Here is a 17,507-nt window from a genome sequence, read left to right as displayed (position 1 = left end):
CCTGTTGGTATATATGTATCAATCTAATAAACTACACCATCCTCCCTATTCTGGTATTCTAAACAGTACTTAGCTGAAACCCAAAGACTGCTTGGTCAAGTTAACCTCCTGAACTATCTACAACACATGGTGGAAACCTGAAATTAAGACAGAGAAGACTAGAGGTGAGACATGATCATTACTGAATATTAAAAAATCATAAATAACAGATTTAGATATATTTTCATAAAATATTCATTTACCACATCAATAAACAGCATGGCAGGGCAAAATATTTTTTCTAAGATGGCAACCTTTAAAAAGTGAAAGTAGACAGAAAGACAGGTGAGAAAGAATAAACTTAATTGACTTTTTGATGGCATTTTACACACAGTACTGGTACAGAATCTATAAAATGTGGGAAAATACTCGCATCATATACAGTACTTACTTCTGAAGAAATTATAATGGGACCCTGAAAAAAATTACTATGTACAATAATGGATTTCTATACATTTTGCATCAGATGAAAAAGTTTGTTGTAAGACTCAGATAATTATTTATTAAAAGCGAGACATTTTAAATGAGAATAAGAAAGAAAAGTATTTCCTTGTGCCCCCCTTTCCCTGTTAATGCCCTACCTGGCCCCCTGGCAAAAGTTTCCTAGATCCGCTCCTGCACAGTTACCAGCTGTCAGCTACACAGAAAAGGATCCTGGTGTTATTTGTCTCTCAGAAACAGTTCATAACTTCCCTTCAACTCATTCATGTCACCTAAAAGGTAAACCTGTTTCTCCATCACCTGTTCAGCTCTGATGATTCAGTAAGAACATCTCCTGGTTTCATCTGCATGTTTCCCTCTCACCAGATAACCAAACCGATATCATGACCAGCAGCTTTACAGCTGTGGCTCCAGCAAACATCAGCTGATACTAGAAATTAATATTAAATAAATTCTAACAACAGCTGATCAAGCTTAAAGGTGCTGCTGTTGTTTAGCGCGACATCCGCTGGTTTCCTCTTTCTGGCGCAAAGTGGGCGATAAACAAACAAGAGAGAAAAGCTGATCAGCTGATCATTGATCAGTTTCATGATTGAAATAACAACAGGGGAGAGAGAATGATAGAAGAGGAAACAGCTGCAGCATAAAGACACAGAATGAATCCAGCTTTGTGTCTTTTTCCATTCTGGCTGATGTCCGGGACAAATCTATGTTCCTTTTCAGCTCAACACGAATATTTTCTCCAAATACGAGACTGACTGTAAAAAGTCAGCATAAGGAAAATAAACTACACCTAAACTTGGTTTATATCTGACCCAGATAGACTGCAGGTCATAAGTTCTCACATGAAGTTCATTTCCCCTGATACTCGGACTGACACCTGCGGCCGCCTCAGGTCTCTCCTCCCCCTGCCTCACCTTTCCGTTGTTGTGCCAAAAACTGATTTCCTGTTGCACCTGCTGGCCTCCACCACTTGCTAATGTTACTCAATTTGTGAAAGCTCTGCAAAAGCCACTACCAAACAATTGAGTTATTTTTACACATCTCCCAGCATCTGGCCAATCCACCACCTTTCAGTGTTTATACCGTTACGAAAAAAACAAATAAACAAACCCCCAAAAAAAAAAACCCATGGGCCCATAAAAACGAAAAATGACCATCGGCCCACTGGGCAAATGCCCGGTATGCCCGATGGCCAGTCCAACTATGCCCCTTATGAGCAAGCACTTAGGCGACAATGGGAAGGATAAACTCCTTTTTAACAGAAAGATGCCAGAACCCGGCTCTGTGAGGAGCAGGATTTTGAATTCTGGATGCAGATGATCTGTTAGCTGTTTGACAACTACTCTTTCAAGGATGTTTGATATGAAAGGAAGGTTGGAGATTGGCCTATAATTAGCTAAGACTGCTGGGTCTAGAGATGCTTTTTGAGTAAAGGTTTAACTACAGCCACCTTGAAGGCCCGTGGTACATAGCCGATTATTAGAGATAGGCTGATCATATTTAAGATTGAAACATTAATTAATGGCAGGACTTCTTTGAGCAGCTTTGTATTAATGGGGTCTAAAAGACACGTTGATGGTTTGGAGGAAGTAATTATTGAAGTTAACTCAGAAAAATCAATTGGAGAAAAAGAGTCTAAATGATATCAATGGTACTAAAAGTAGCTGTAGATAATATTACATCTGTGAGATGATTATTGGTAATTTTTTCTCTAATGGTTAAAATTTTATTTGCGAAGAAGTTCATGAAGTCATTACTAGTTAACGTTAAAGGGATGGTTGGCTCAGTAGAGCTCTGACTGTTTGTCAGCCTGGCTACAGTGCTGAAGAGAAACCTGGGGTTGTTCTTATTTTCTTCAATCAGTGACGAATAGTAAGATGTTCTGGCTTTGCGGAGGGCTTTCTTATAAAGCAGCAAACTATTTCTCCAGGCTAAATGATGATCCTCTAAATTTGTGACACGGCATTTCCTCTCCAGCTTACGAGTTATCTGCTTTAGGCTACGTGTTTGAGAATTATACCACGGAGTCAGGTACTTCTGATTTGAGGCCTTAGTTTTCACAGGAGCTACAGTATCCAGAGTCGTACGTAGTGAGAAGGCAAAATTATTAATTGGTGATGATCGACCTCTGTTGGAGTAGCGTTCAGGTAGCTGCTCTGCTCTGTGTTGGTACAGGGCTATATATAATTCCCCTCTTGCCCCTCTTGAAGGTTCTTCCAGGTTTGGGACATTGAGTCATAGACCTTCTTGTAATCAATCCAGGCAGCGCATAGGTTGGTCAGCATAGTCTTGCAGTCACGGCTGGCTGCTCGGTCTACCAGTAGCTGGTGTTTTGCGCCTCTTGTATTTTTGCAAATCTCTTTCTGTGCCCTGCTCATGTGCCTGTTCATGTTAGCCGGTATGATGCCTGACAGGAGCTTCCATGTGGTGCTGAGGCAGGTTATTGGTCGGTAGTTGGACGGGACCGGTCCCTTCTGGCGATCCTTGAGGATCAGGACTGTCTGGGCTTCGGTTTGCGTGGGGATTCCTCCTAAGTAGAGCATTGGCCATGTTTACCATAATTCCCATGGTCCTTATATTGGGAGCCTTGAGCACGTGGCTGAAGATCTCGCAGATCGGAATCATTTCCTTGTAGCACTCAAGGAAGGCTTAGTCCGCTGGGTCCATAGTGTGGTCATGTTCTTCTGCCATGGTGAGCTGTGTGGCAGGCAGAGGTTGGACCCAAACGCAGGACTCTGAGACAAAAACTTAACTTAGAGCAGCAGCTTCATTACCTGACAAAACAAACTAAAAACAAAGTACATGAACACTAAGGAAACAAACAAAAGATAAATTAGAACTAAGGATCTCCCAACTTGGCAACTAATGACCTGACGAGACTTGACATGACTGGAGAACATTGAACTAACACAAAAACACACAGCTAACGTGGGAATGTACAACAAGAGGGAATACCGCTGGACCTAATCTGATATAATAAGACAGGAAGGAAGCAAAATTGAATACACTAACACAGGACACAGGACTATCAAAATGAAAAAAAAGTCAAATACGGAGACGAGGACGAAGCCACTCTAGCTTAACACTGAGACCAAGGGAGAAACAATATTAGTCTCCCTTAAGTGCAATATTATTAAGTGCAATTTTTCTGATGCAACATAATATTTTATTCTGTTTTTTATAGTAATGTCTTCTTTTTGTTTAAAGTATGTTATTCTATTTTATCTTTTTCTATTCTTTTGTTTTTCTTAATTTTTGCTGCTCTTAACTTTGTGCTGTCCACTTTCAAAATCAAAGAATATTAGAAAACCCCCAAAACACATCAACACTGGGTCACAGATCCAGTGCCATGACACTCCCAGTTTTAGAGAACAATAAAATGCTGTTTCTGTGAATATCACAATTTTGTCTTGTCCATTCATGATTAGGGATAGGTATCGTTTAGGTTTTATCTGATACCGGTGCCAAAACTTTTGAAACTGTGCCGGTGCTTAAACGGTGCTCAAACCGGTGGTTAAAGAATGGAGAACAAAAAATTTGTCCAAAAACCTCTTATATTTTTATTTTTAGCAGTCTCTTTTTTTCTGCAAAATGATAACCAAGTTAGCCTTTTCTGTTTATACAACATACCTCCTTTGGTTGGAACCGGTGCTCAAACAATGGAAAACACAAACTTTGTCCTAAAACCTCTCATATTTAGCTGTTTTTTTTGTAAAAGGATAACAATGTTAGCCTTTTCTGCAGCTACAGGGCATATATGGTATCACTCTATCAAACAAGAAGACAGCCGCATGTAACTACGACGGTGTTTGCTAGTTCACCTTACATGCATTAATGTAATAACGTGGTTAGCCTACTCAAGTTAAATTACACACGAACAACATTAAGCTACTTGCCCAGAGAAGAACGGCTGCTGCTGCCATCATCATCCGTCATCATTTCTGCTACACTAGCAGGGCTAGGGGCCAGGACTCTACTCTTCGGGTTCTTGGGGGATGTTGCTAACTCCGGGTCCGATAACAGGCACCACACCCGCAGTAGATGTGCTCGGTGTGAGGTCTCGCAGCAAGCTATCAAATATGGTGCATTTCTCGGCTGTTAAAAAAAACGCTATGCGTTGCCAGGTGTTTCATCAGATTCGAGGTGTTACCTCCTTTGCACAGTATCACCTTAAAGCACTTGTTGCAGGCTGCAGCCAGACTTTGGACCACTTTGCCTTGAGCATTTTTAATCTGTGGCTCTGCTCTAAAAGAACGTACGTACCTGGGCGCACCTACTATCCTTGGAAAGGTAACATGATTGGCTAGAATTCAAATTGTATGACATCTCAGGAAAAAAAACACCGAAATAAAGCACCGAAATGTGCGCTGCTTTTCGGTCTGATTACTACCGTTTATGTCAGAACCGGTGCGATACCGATACCAATCCCTATTCATGATCCACGACTAACAAGTATGCTTGCCTATACAAATGAGGTGTTATTGTCGGTCCCTTATAAAAAAAAGAGTATATGTGGTTGATTGATTGTTGTCAGGACTATAGATTATTCTTGTATTATCTAGAATTTCATGAGAATTTTTGTGACACACTAACCTGAATGTTTATCGTCAATAGAAAGAATAAAGGCATTTCAATTAAAATATATACTGGTAAGCTTGTACAACTTGAAATATACTTTATTAATTCTGTTATTTTTTTTCGACCAGTGGCCATTGTAAAAGTGTAGAGCTGGTGGTCTGTGGGCACCAAGGCTTTATGTTTTTGTGCTGATTGCATGTTTAAATTAAAAGGGGACTAACCAGTTTGATAATCACCTCATAATAATAATAATAACAATAATACTACTACTAATAATAATAGATGTAGTTAAACCTTGTAGATGTAGTCATACCTGCCTGTTCTTTGTAGTAACAACTTAACCTATTGTCAGAAGAGGATATTGTACAATGTGATCAGCTATATGAAATGTATCTTTTATTTGATCATTAAGCACATGTCTACGTGACTTTTCACCTAGTAACTTGTGTGATGAACCTATGCAGCTACTAACCGCTTCCTGTCTTCAGAGAACATTTAGATATAGAGAAGTGAAAACCTCAGCTCTTTTACAAGAACATGCAAATGTAGAGAAAGGGGAAAACCCGCTGCTCTGAATGACGTTGTTACCTTTGTACACACACACAGACACACACACACACACACACACACACACACACACACACACACACACAGAAACATCTTGTATAAATAAAGGATGCAGACAGTCATGAGACGCAGATCCTGTGTTTCATGGCTGCTCTCGCGAGCGAAAGAACTGCAGTGTTTGTGTTTTCTAAACTCAGGAGTCTTGGCTAAAGAAAGAACGGCAGGGTGATTTAAAGAAATCCCCTGTCACCTATAGCGTGGTGTGCGTGCGTTATCGTGTCACATTATACGGTTCCAAAGAGACTGCATGGTCTTTGGAGCATTCAAAATAATCTCTCTGTAACAGCACGATCTGCTGAACCACTTTACTAACGTCATGTAGTACTGTCATGATAGAGATAACTAAAGAGGATTAGTCCTCATAGACTGATGACCCCTCCATGAGGCTGTCAGGACACTGTTATATATCCTGTTTTGCTGCCACAATCAGACGGATTAGGCAAATGTACTAAGAACTAACAAGATGCCAGATGGCTTTATCCAAGTTAAATTATGGGGTCCAAAGATGTTTATCTATCTCATATATATATAGTACCGAGTGCTCCGATTACCACGGGGACCACTGTTACCTTCACCCTCCACATCTTCTCTAGCTCTTCTCTGAGCCCTTGGTACTTCTCGAGGTTCTCGTGTTCCTTCTTCCTGATGTTGTTGTCATTCAGTTTCACTACATCGATCACTACGGCTGTCTTCTCCTGTTTGTCTACCACCACTACGTCCAGTTGGTTAGCCATCTGTCTATTTGTGCGTCTGTATCTGAAAGTCCCACAGGATCTTAGCTCGGTCATTCTTGGGGGCTTCTCCCATTTTGACCTCGGGACTTCCAGGCCATACTCGGCACAGATGTTTCTGTACACTATGCCGGCCACTTGGTTATGGCGTTCCATGTATGCCCTGCCTGCTAGCATCTTACACCCTGCTGTTATGTGCTGGATTGTCTCAGGGGCATCTTTACACAGCCTGCACCTGGGGTCTTGCCTGGTGTGATAGACCCCAGCCTTTATGGATCTTGTGCTCAGAGCTTGTTCCTGTGCTGCCATAATTAGTGCCTCTGTGCTGTCTTTCAGTCCAGCTTTGTCCAGCCACTGGTAGGATTTCTGGATATCAGCCACCTCCTCTATCTGCCGGTGGTACATACCGTGCAGGGGCCTGTCCTTCCATAATGGTTCCTTCTCTTCCTCCTCTTTCTTGGGTTTCTGCTGGCCGAGGTATTCACTGAGCATGTGGTTGGTTGTGGCGATCTTCCTGATGTAATCGTGGATGTTCATTGTCTCATCCTGGGCTGTGGTACTGACACTCACCAGTCCCCGGCCCCCTTCCTTCCGCTTAGCGTACAGCCTCAGGGTGCTGGACTTGGGGTGAAACCCTCCATGCATGGTCAGGAGCTTCCTGGTCTTGATGTCAGTGGCTTCTATCTCCTCCTTTGGCCAGCCTATTACCCCAGCAGGGTACCTGATCACGGGCAGAGCGTAGGTGTTGATAGCCCGGATCTTGTTCTTACCGTTCAGCTGACTCCTCAGGACTTGCCTGACCCTCTTCAGGTACTTGGTGGTTGCAGCTTTCCTAGCGGCCTCTTCATGGTTTCCATTTGCCAGTGGGATCCCCAGGTACTTGAAGCTAATGTCTGCAATGTTGCCTTCTGGTAGTTTGATCCCCTTAGTTCTGACTACCTTCCCTCTCTTTGTTACCATCCGACTACACTTCTCCAGCCCGCACATTATTTCGATGTCGTTGCTGTATATTCTGGTGGTGTGGATCAGTGAATCGATGTTTCGTTCACTCTTGGCTTGACGTCATCCACGTAGAGGAGGTGGCTGACGAGTGCTCCATTTCGTAGCCAGTCTTATGAGGGGTTTCAGGTCTCTGCAGAACAGCAGTGGGGCCAGTGCATGTCATTAATAGGAGCAGTTGTGTCGTCCTAAAAAACCCCAAACCCAAATTGTAAGTGTGAACCAAAATTGCTTTACTGTCACATTTCTGTCCTTAAGATACTCAATCGTGGCCACAAACACAACTGAAAGAAAAATATATTCCCACAGAAAACTGCTGCTCTAAGCCTATTTTTAAGTAGTAGCCAGAATTAAATCACCTGCTGAGTTAATCTTATCTGCCTATCTGGCTCTTTCAACACAAAGGCAAAAGAACATGTGAGAAAGAAGCAAAATGTAAATACAAGAAAGAATCTAATTTAAATCAAATCAGGGAACAAAACTGAAATACTTCACAGAAAACTAAGACCATAATTCATGGGATTATGTGTGCAGTCCTGATGCAAAGCATTGCACGTTCCTCTTAGGACATTTAGGAATGAGAATGAGAAATGCTTTATTTATCCCATGCAAATTCTTTTGTAGGTGAAACAATAATGAAATAGTAATATATATACATATATACATATATTCTGGCTGTTCCGTTATTCATAAGAGTCCACCGCAGCATGTAGCTCTGCATGTTTGATTTGTGCTGAATCATGAACAATAATAATAATAATATGTTTTTTTTTTTCATGTTAATGGGAGAATTATGTGAATGATGTTTTTTTATTTCCTGAACTTTCTACATATATTCTACGTTACCGTGATGTGTTTGACTTTATTTCTCAGCTGCATGTTCATTTGGTAACATTTGTATACAAAAAAGCATGTAATATATCATCTAAAAATGTTAAAACACTCTATCACTCTGTCATTTTTGGAGCTCATTGTAATCATAATTGAATCAGCACTGTTCGTAGCAGCATTTTGTTTTTCCTAGTTTTGGCAGATTTGTTGGTAGTTATTATGTCCAGTAATAACCACAGAGGGCGGCCACATTAGCTATAATAATAGCTGAATGAGTATATTATAGATTGACTCAGTTCATTGGTTTGAATTCTGATGGTGCCCTAATCCTCCTCTAGTTTATGCAGTGTTCTATCAAATTAGTATCTTGTGAGCAAGATCCATCATCTTTTTTTGTCTTAATATTACATAAATAATACTACATAATAACAGTTGATAGCTAAATAATACTTAACTTAATGAATAAACAAAAATTATGTAATAAAAAAAACTAAATGATTCTACATGAAAAGTTAAAGGTATTGCTGTTAGAAACAGGATGGGATAAAGAGGTTTTATTTTTAGACTTAGACTATTTGAGCTTCTAATTGGAGACAGTCTGACCAGCATATGATCACTTCATCTACTTATCGTTGCCAGTTCTTGCATAACTCTTACAACTGCATCCTAATAATGGATTGCATTTATATAGCGCTTTTCGAGACCCTCAAAGCGCTTTACAATTCCACTATTCATTCACTCTCACATTCATACACTGGTGGAGGCAAGGTACAGTTGTAGCCACAGCTGCCCTGGGGCAGACTGACAGAAGCGAGGCTGCCATATCGCACCATCGGCCCCTCTGGCCATCACCAATAGGCGGTAGGTGAAGTGTCTTGCCCAAGGACACAACGACTGAGACTGTCCGAGCCGGGGCTCGAACCGGCAACTTTCCGATTACAAGGCGAACTGCCAACTCTTGAGCTACGATCGCCACATGTCCTGTTACTGCTGTGCAGTTATTAGCTAGTCAACACTTCAAATACCTCTACAGGGTGGGCCATTTATATGGATACACACATAATAAAATGGGAATGGTTGGTGATATTAAAGTCCTATTTGTGGCACATTAGTATATGTGAGGGGGCAAACTCCTCAAGATGGGTGGTGACCATGGTGGCCATTTAGAAGTCGGCCATCTTGGATACAACTTTTGTTTTTTCAATAGGAAGAGGGCCATGTGACACATCAAACTTATTGGTAATGTCACAAGAAAAGCAATGGTGTGCTTGGTTTCAACGTAACTTTATTCTTTCATGAGTTATTTACAAGTTTCTGACCACTTATAAAATGTGTTCAATGTGCTGCCCATTGTGTTGGATTGTCAATGCAACCCTCTTCTCCCACTCTTCACACACTGATAGCAACACCGCAGGAGAAATGCCAGCACAGGCATCCAGTATCCGTAATTTCAGGTGCTGCACATCTCGTCTCTTCACACCATAGACAATTGCCTTCAGATGACCCCAAAGATAAAAGTCTAAGGGGGTCAGATCGGGAGACCTTGGGGGCCATTCAACTGGCCCACGATGACCAATCCACTTTCCGGGAAACTGTTCATCTAGGAATGCTGGGACCTGGCACCCATAATGTGGTGGTGCACCATCTTGTTGGAAAAACTCAGGGAACGTGCCAGCTTCAGTGCATAAAGAGGGAAACACATCATCATGTAGCAATTTCAAATATCCAGTGGCCTTGAGGTTTCCATTGATGAAGAATGGACCCACTATCGTTGTACCCCATATACCACACCAAACCATCACTTTTGTTGTTCCAACAGTCTTGGAGGGATCCATCCAATGTGGGTTAGTGTCAGACCAATAGCGGTGGTTTTGTTTGTTAACTTCACCATTCACATAAAAGTTTGCCTCATCACTGAACAAAATCTTCTGCGTGAACTGAGGGTCCTGTTCCAATTTTTGTTTTGCCCATTCTGCAAATTCTGTGCGCCGATCTGGGTCATCCTCGTTGAGATGCTGCAGTAGCTGGAGTTTGTAAGGATGCCATTTGTGAGTAGCTAATATCCGCCGAAGGGATGTTTGACTAATGCCACTCTGCAGTGACATGCGGCGAGTGCTACGCTGTGGGCTCTTGCTGAATGAAGCTAGGACAGCCACTGATGTTTCTTCATTAGTGACAGTTTTCTTGCGTCCACATTTTGGCAAATCCAATACTGAACCAGTTTCACGAAACTTAGCAAGCAGTTTGCTAACTGTAGCATGGGAGATGGGTGGTCTCGTAGGGTGTCTTGCATTGAAATCTGCTGCAATGACCCGGTTACCGCGTTCACCAGATATCAACACAATTTCGATCCGCTCCTCACGTGTTAACCTCTTCGACATGTCAATGTCTGTGAACAAAGAGAAACTTGTAAATAACTCATGAAAGAATAAAGTTACGTTGAAACCAAGCACACCATTGTTTTTCTTGTGACATTACCAGTGTTGGGTAAGTTACTTTAAATTAGTAACTTAGTTACATTACTAGTTACTTCTCTAAAAAAGTAACTCAGTTACTTCAAGTTACTCGTTACTTTCAAAGTAACTAGTTACTAGGGAAAGTAACTTTGGTTTTACTCAGAATTCTCTTGTTAATGTGTTGCTTCCGTAACTGGATACCCAGCAAGATTGCCAGTCTTCTAGCTTGCTTACTTGCCACAAGTGCACTGTGCCACCTACCAATAGAAAGGAAAAAATAATGTGCACATTTCCACGAGAGAAATCCCACGCCTGGACTGTCGTTGACTGCCGCCATGATTCTAGCCTGCTTTTTACATCCAACACAAAAACTGCAGTCGTGGTGCTTTTGATTGTACTCAGAACTTGGAAATTCTGCCTTCTGAATAGGAAGATGTAGGTAACACCAGACTGCAGATGAGCTGCACACAGAGCTGGACTGGGACAAAAAAATCGTCCCGGGCATTTTGACTAGAGACCGGCCCACCATTATAGGAAAAATCATAAAGCCTTTGAATGACAATAAACACTGTTGTGACAGTGATGAACACTGTTCTGATGGTATATATGTATCAATCTATCAATTGTTTGTTGTAAGACTCAGATAATTATTTTTTTTAAAAGCGAGACATTTTAAATGAGAATAATAAAGAAAAGTATTTCCTTGTCCCCCCCTTTCCCTGTTAATGCCCTACATGGACCCCTAGCAAAAATTTCCTAGATCCGCCCCTGCACAGTTACCAGCTGTCAGCTACGTAGAAAAGGATGCTGGTGTTATTTGTCTCTCAGAAACAGTTCATAACTTCCCTTCAACTCATTCATGTCACCTAAAAGGTAAACCTGTTTCTCCATCACCTGTTCAGCTCTGATGATTCAGTAAGGACATCTAATGGTTTCATCTGCATGTTTCCCTCTCACCGGATAACCAAACCGATATCATGACCAGCAGCTTTACAGCTGTGGCTCCAACAAACATCAGCTGATACTAGAAATTAATATTAAATAAATTCTAACAACAGCTGATCAAGCTTAAACGTGCTGCTGTTGTTTAACGCGACATCCGCTGGTTTCCTCTTTCTGGCGCAAAGTGGGCGATAAATAAACAAGAGAGAAAAGCCGATCAGCTGATCATTGATCAGTTTCGTGATTGAAGTAGAAACAGGAGAGGAGAGAATGAGACAAGAAGAGGCAGCTGTGCAGCTTCAGCTTTGTGTCTTTTTCATTGTAGCTGAAGTCCGGGACAAACTCTGTTCCTTTTCACCTCAGTACGAAACGCGTAATATTTTCTCTGAATACCAGACGATTCTGTTTTTTACGGGATGGTTGGCAACTCTAATAATTAACCGTATGAACAAAATAAAGTTCAACATCAGTAACATAGCACCCACCCAGCTGTATAGAAACTCCGTCATGCTAGCTAGCAGGCAGTACGAAAATGTCGGATACCGAAAATAAACTCCACCTAAACTTGGTTTATATCTGACTCAGATAGACTGCAGGTCATAACTTCTTACCTGAAGTTCAGTTCACCTGACACGCGGACCGGCGGCCGCTTCGGGTCTCTCTTCCTGCCTCCCTTTTCCTTCATCCACCTGCTGGCTTCCACCACTTGCTAATGTTATTGAATCTGTGGAAGCTCCGCGATATCCACCACACTAAGTAACGAGTAACGAGCCTATCTAAATCCCAGTAACGAGTAACGCGTTCCTGGTTTTGGCATAATAACTAGTTACCGTGCTCGTTACCACAATAATAACGTAGTTACTGTAACGCGTTACTTAATAACGCGTTAGTCCCAACACTTGACATTACCAATAAGTTTGATGTGTCACATGGCCCTCTTCCTATTGAAAAAACAAAAGTTGTATCCAAGATGGCCGACTTCTAAATGGCCACCATGGTCACCACCCATCTTGAGGAGTTTGCCCCCTCACATATACTAATGTGCCACAAACAGGACTTTAATATCACCAACCATTCCCATGTTATTACGTTGTATCCATATAAATGGCCCACCCTGTATATTATATTATTATTTCATAATATACATACACAGTGTTCTTTTTTGCATGTGTATATTTCAGCTAGGCATTTCTAAGAACGACACCAGTCATTATCAGAGTTGAGTAGCTTATGCACCTGTTTGTTGTTCCCAGCAGAGGGAGCACAGCAGCTCAGAGCCCAGTGGGAGAGAGCAAGCAGAGTGCAGTGCAAACACCTCTGAGGTGAGTTTCTGTATGTTTGCAGTGTAGTAGTAGTGTATGGCTTGCAGTAGATTAGTGGGATCTTGTGTACATCACAGCAAGTGCCTTGTGTCTCTGCTAGCAGCATCCATTTTAGTTGATTTAGTTCTGCGTTCAAACTTAGATGTACACTCATCATCAGTCATAGCATGGCAGAACACTGCAGCCCAGCACAACACTTGGTTCCTTAAGAAGCAGCTGGAGGAATCTGGTGCTGCATAATCCCAGTAACAGTAAGCTCCAAATGTAAACAAGATTAGTGCTTGGCACCAGAATAACAACTGCTGTGGTAATAATATGTTAGTGGTACAAACCGGGCTGGAATGACGTTAGCTAAGCTATTTGTTAGGGCCTCAGAGCAGGGATTGGCCTGTCTGAAGATGAAAGTGTTATTTTGGTCAGTAGTACTAACTGAACATGATTAAGAACCTGAGAGTTTATTTGTTTGAATGGAAATTAAATCTTTCCTGTGCAAATTAGGCTCTCTTACATGATCATAGTATGACAGAGTATGATCAGAGAATCTGATTTAAGAAACTAAATGTATGTAAAATGTCCAGTTTTAAATCAGTGGGACAGCAATACTGTTCTCTCCATGTTTGTCTGTATCGATCTGTAGCCTTGTACTCATAACATAAATCTTAGTTAATTTCATTCTCCTTTATTCATTGTAAATTAAAATGGAGCCAAGTAGAAGTTGTATATAGCCATAGAGACTACAATCATGAAACCCATTTCTGCATTTCAGAAGAAAATGTTTTGTGTGAATTTGTGCAGGACAAGCAAAGTGTACAGTCGATTCTTCAGTAAATCCGTCATGCAAATAGTTTGCACTGTTAGTGTTGTTGCATACAACGAGTGGCAGCTCTAACAAAGGAGGTTAAAGCATTCCTGCTCTGTAATGCAATAAGTCGAAGCTACCTGAGCCACATCGCCTGAAAAGATTAGCTCTGTCATTCTGGCATAGACAGTTTGTGCTTGCAAATGTCTTCAGTAAGAACAAGAAGCGACTGGGACTGGAGGTGTGCTGCTTCAAACACTAATGAAGGCAGTAATCAAGGTCAAAATCTGCAACACACCTCTTCTGCAGCATGACTCCAGCAAACAGGTACTGTGACAGTTGATGTGGAGGAAATGAGTAGTTTAGCTTCTTATAAGTGGGAGATTGATGACATGGGAAGGGTTAAAGGTTTATGTTATAGTGCTAGACTGATTAGAACTTGCCGTTCCATCTCCTACACTTTCTTCAGTACAGTAATATAGTACGATAGATGCTGAGTTAGTAATGATGTAAGTGTAACCATGGGAGCTTACCACCATCGTAACCAGCACAAAAGATTCTAAAACAAACAACAAAAGAAAATACACAGAAATAGTTTTGAGTTTAAGCTGCATGCTGCTTCTTTGGATTATAGCTTAATGACGTTGTTGCTGCCTGTTGGAGGATACTGATCATTATTGTTATGAACATTAACCTCAGTGCTGTTTGTACTATCCCTTTTGTTCTATTTATTACATTTTTAACTACTGATCAACTTTCATATCTTCAAAACTATACATCTTTGAAGCCTGTCAGTGTGTGCTAAGAAGATTTTTAAAAGACAACCTGCTTTTTATTGGGTTGGTCCCCATTTTACTGGCAAAATAGCCCTCACATTTAAGGCATGGGTCCATTCGACCCCTGAAGGTGTGATATCTGGGAATAAAAGTTAACAACATATCCTTTAAGTCCTCAATTCAATTCAATTCAATTCAATTTTATTTATACAGCGCCAAATCACAACAAAAGTCGCCTCAAGGCGCTTTATATTGTACAGTAGATAGCACAATAATAAATACAGAGAAAAACCCAACAATCATATGACCCCCTATGAGCAAGCACTTTGGTGACAGTGGGAAGGAAAAACTCCCTTTTAACAGGAAGAAACCTCCGGCAGAACCAGGCTCAGGGAGGGGCGGCCATCTGTTGCGACCGGTTGGGGTGAAAGAAGGAACCTCAAGGTTGTGAGGTGGGACCTCCATGAATCGAATTTATTTGTGCAGCAAATACAGCAGATGTTTGATTAGACTGGATTATATAACCATTTATGGTCCTCAAACCATTCCTGACCCTTTTTAGCAGTTTGAGCTACAGTAGCTTGTCTGTTGGATCAGGTCAGATGGACCAGCCTTCGGTCACTACGTGAATCAGTGAGACTTGGCCATGACCCTGTCACTAATTCCTCACTGTTCCTTCCTTAGAACACTTAATAGATGCATCCATCAGTATGAATGTGTGTGAATGTTAGTTAGGAATTATTTAAAAGCATACAAAAAAGTGCTTGTGTGACTGACTGTGAATGGGTGTATAAAGCACTTTGAGTGTTCCAGGAGAGTAGAAAAGTGCTATATATAAGATAATATGTAATATATAAGCACTATATAAGAATCAAAATGAGGCATCACACAATACACACAATGTGAACCTGAGAGTGGACTACACTAACCTCCTAAAGGAAGAGCCATGACGTGATCCTCGCCTAGTGGCTGAAGAACCTCATGGCACTCTATGATCACCTGGCAGCACAAATAAATGGCTAAGAAAAGGCAGATTAATCAAGATCATGAAGGATCCCCACAACAGTACAATGCCATTAAACTGCTGGTTGATTACCTGCCTCTTCATGAGCCAGTAGATGCACGTGTCTACCACAGCTGACAGGACCCAAGTGGCACTGACCCTGTTCAACATATAGTAGCAAGATATAAGATGGGACGGCATACACTGAGAGGCACAACCAAGTGCCTGGGATACTGTGGTGCCTGTGGACTACAAGTCACCAAGTCCCAATAAGAGACATCAGAGGTGAATAAGAACAACAGCGATCAGGGAGTTCTAGTTTCAGAGAGATGAGCAGATGCTGGCTAACAATCCAGACACAGTGGTGGTTGCAAGGACCTGAAGACCATCGTCGTGATAAATGTGGCAATCCCAGCAGTCAGGATGTTACAACCTGCCTCAAAAGCCACAACATAAATGGGTTATATTTTTAATTACAGCAAAACTAAATGCTCTTAAATTATTTAAGTGGACATGTTAAAGCAGACATGAATGCCCCTACATGAGGATCACAAGTTGCTGCACTGAACACAGAAAAGTAATAAGTGACCAACAAAAAGAGGATACAGCAGTCACAAACCAAAAGGAATACCACAACGCAAACCACAAGTAGCAACCAATATTTCTAACTAAGTGATCTGTTTGTTTGTCCCTGTGTGTTGGCCCTGCGACAGACTGGCGACCTGTCCAGGGTGTACCCCGCCTCTCGCCCTATGACAGCTGGGATAGGCTCCAGCGCCCCCCGCGACCCTGAAAAGGATGAGCGGAAATGAATGGATGGATGGATGGTGATCTGTTTGTGTAGTCACAAAGTGAATTATTAAGTAGTCCTAGATGTTGTGGATTATGTAGCTAGCTGCTGGAACGTAATAATTTCATAAGATAACATGAGATTAAAAGAGCAGGTCTACATGCAATGATGCTAGCGCTAGCCATGTTAGCATGCTACCTCCAACAGATGGTCAGACTGAGTCCACATGTGATTACTCAGAGTCAGTATTTTACATATCCATGTTAGGAAGAGCGTGAAGAGCAAGGCTAAATGCCTTTTTAGCATGTGTGCTTGTACAAAAGGCAAAGTTTTCAGCGTAAACAGCAGTGTTGTTCAATTCAAACAATTAGCTACGTCTCCCCCTCCGTGAATCGCTAACCAATCAGTGAGCTCCTTATATTGCAGCGGACTGCATTACTTTTTCTCCAAGGACCAAAAAACTAAACAAAACAAAACACGGAAATGCTAATGGTTATAGGTGATCTGATAGTTTACAGCTAATTCTGTAGCTAAATCCAAAGATAATACATTTGCTAACATGATCGCTAATCCATGAACTGACAGGAAAGGTAAATGCAGTGAGTATGCTTGCTGGTCCCAACCCTCGATAGTCACGTTTTGGGGGGTTTAGCAAACTTGGTCCAATTTCTAGAAAGGAAAGCTGTTCCATGCAAAATGGGATGGAAACCACGTAGTTTACTACATACAAGGCTAAAAATGTCACTCCTGGTCCGATTGGGGAGGGGACCAGAGAAAACTACAGCGTCTGACTATCGTCCGACATTGTTTTGGCAAAGTTTCAAACCAATTTAATAATAATTTTAGTGACCTCCAAATAATGTTAGCAGGTGTCATTACTCTGTAATGAGAATAAGAGTGCACATCTGCAGACAAATAGTTAAATCTATGATTCTGGATTGCATTAAAATGTGTCACTGACAATGCTTGGTACCTGCATCCACTGCAGTATTGTAGCACTGAAATAGTTTTCCACTTTTTTTTATCTCTTACCATAGAGATGAAGACATATTGTCTTTTGGGCACATATTTGGATCAGTTTTCAAACTCTATCAAAGATGAAAAGTCAAAAGTTGATTTTTTAAAAATTTGCTATATTTTGATTAGTGGTGGCGGATGTGTTTAGTGGTG

General features: G+C 41.4%; 1 protein-coding gene across 2 annotated transcripts in view; it reads left to right on the top strand.

Moving 5' to 3' along the window:
* Positions 1-17,507, top strand: part of dlg2 (discs, large homolog 2 (Drosophila)) — a 177,485-nt gene that overhangs the window by 38,331 nt on the left and 121,647 nt on the right. Inside the window, exon 1 of one of the 2 annotated variants that reach the window (XM_039618619.1) lies at positions 12,951-12,969. The exons of the other annotated variant lie outside the window; for it this stretch is intronic. The gene's annotated coding sequence lies outside the window, so the exon portion shown is untranslated. Of the gene's footprint in view, positions 1-12,950; positions 12,970-17,507 lie in introns of those variants that run through there. 2 annotated transcript variants of the gene reach the window in all.

The sequence above is a fragment of the Oreochromis aureus genome, linkage group 10 (genome assembly GCF_013358895.1).
Source record: "Oreochromis aureus strain Israel breed Guangdong linkage group 10, ZZ_aureus, whole genome shotgun sequence".
Taxonomy (NCBI): Eukaryota; Metazoa; Chordata; class Actinopteri; order Cichliformes; family Cichlidae; genus Oreochromis; species Oreochromis aureus.
Note: the sequence above shows the minus strand (reverse complement) of the source record. Positions and strands in the feature narration are given on the sequence as shown.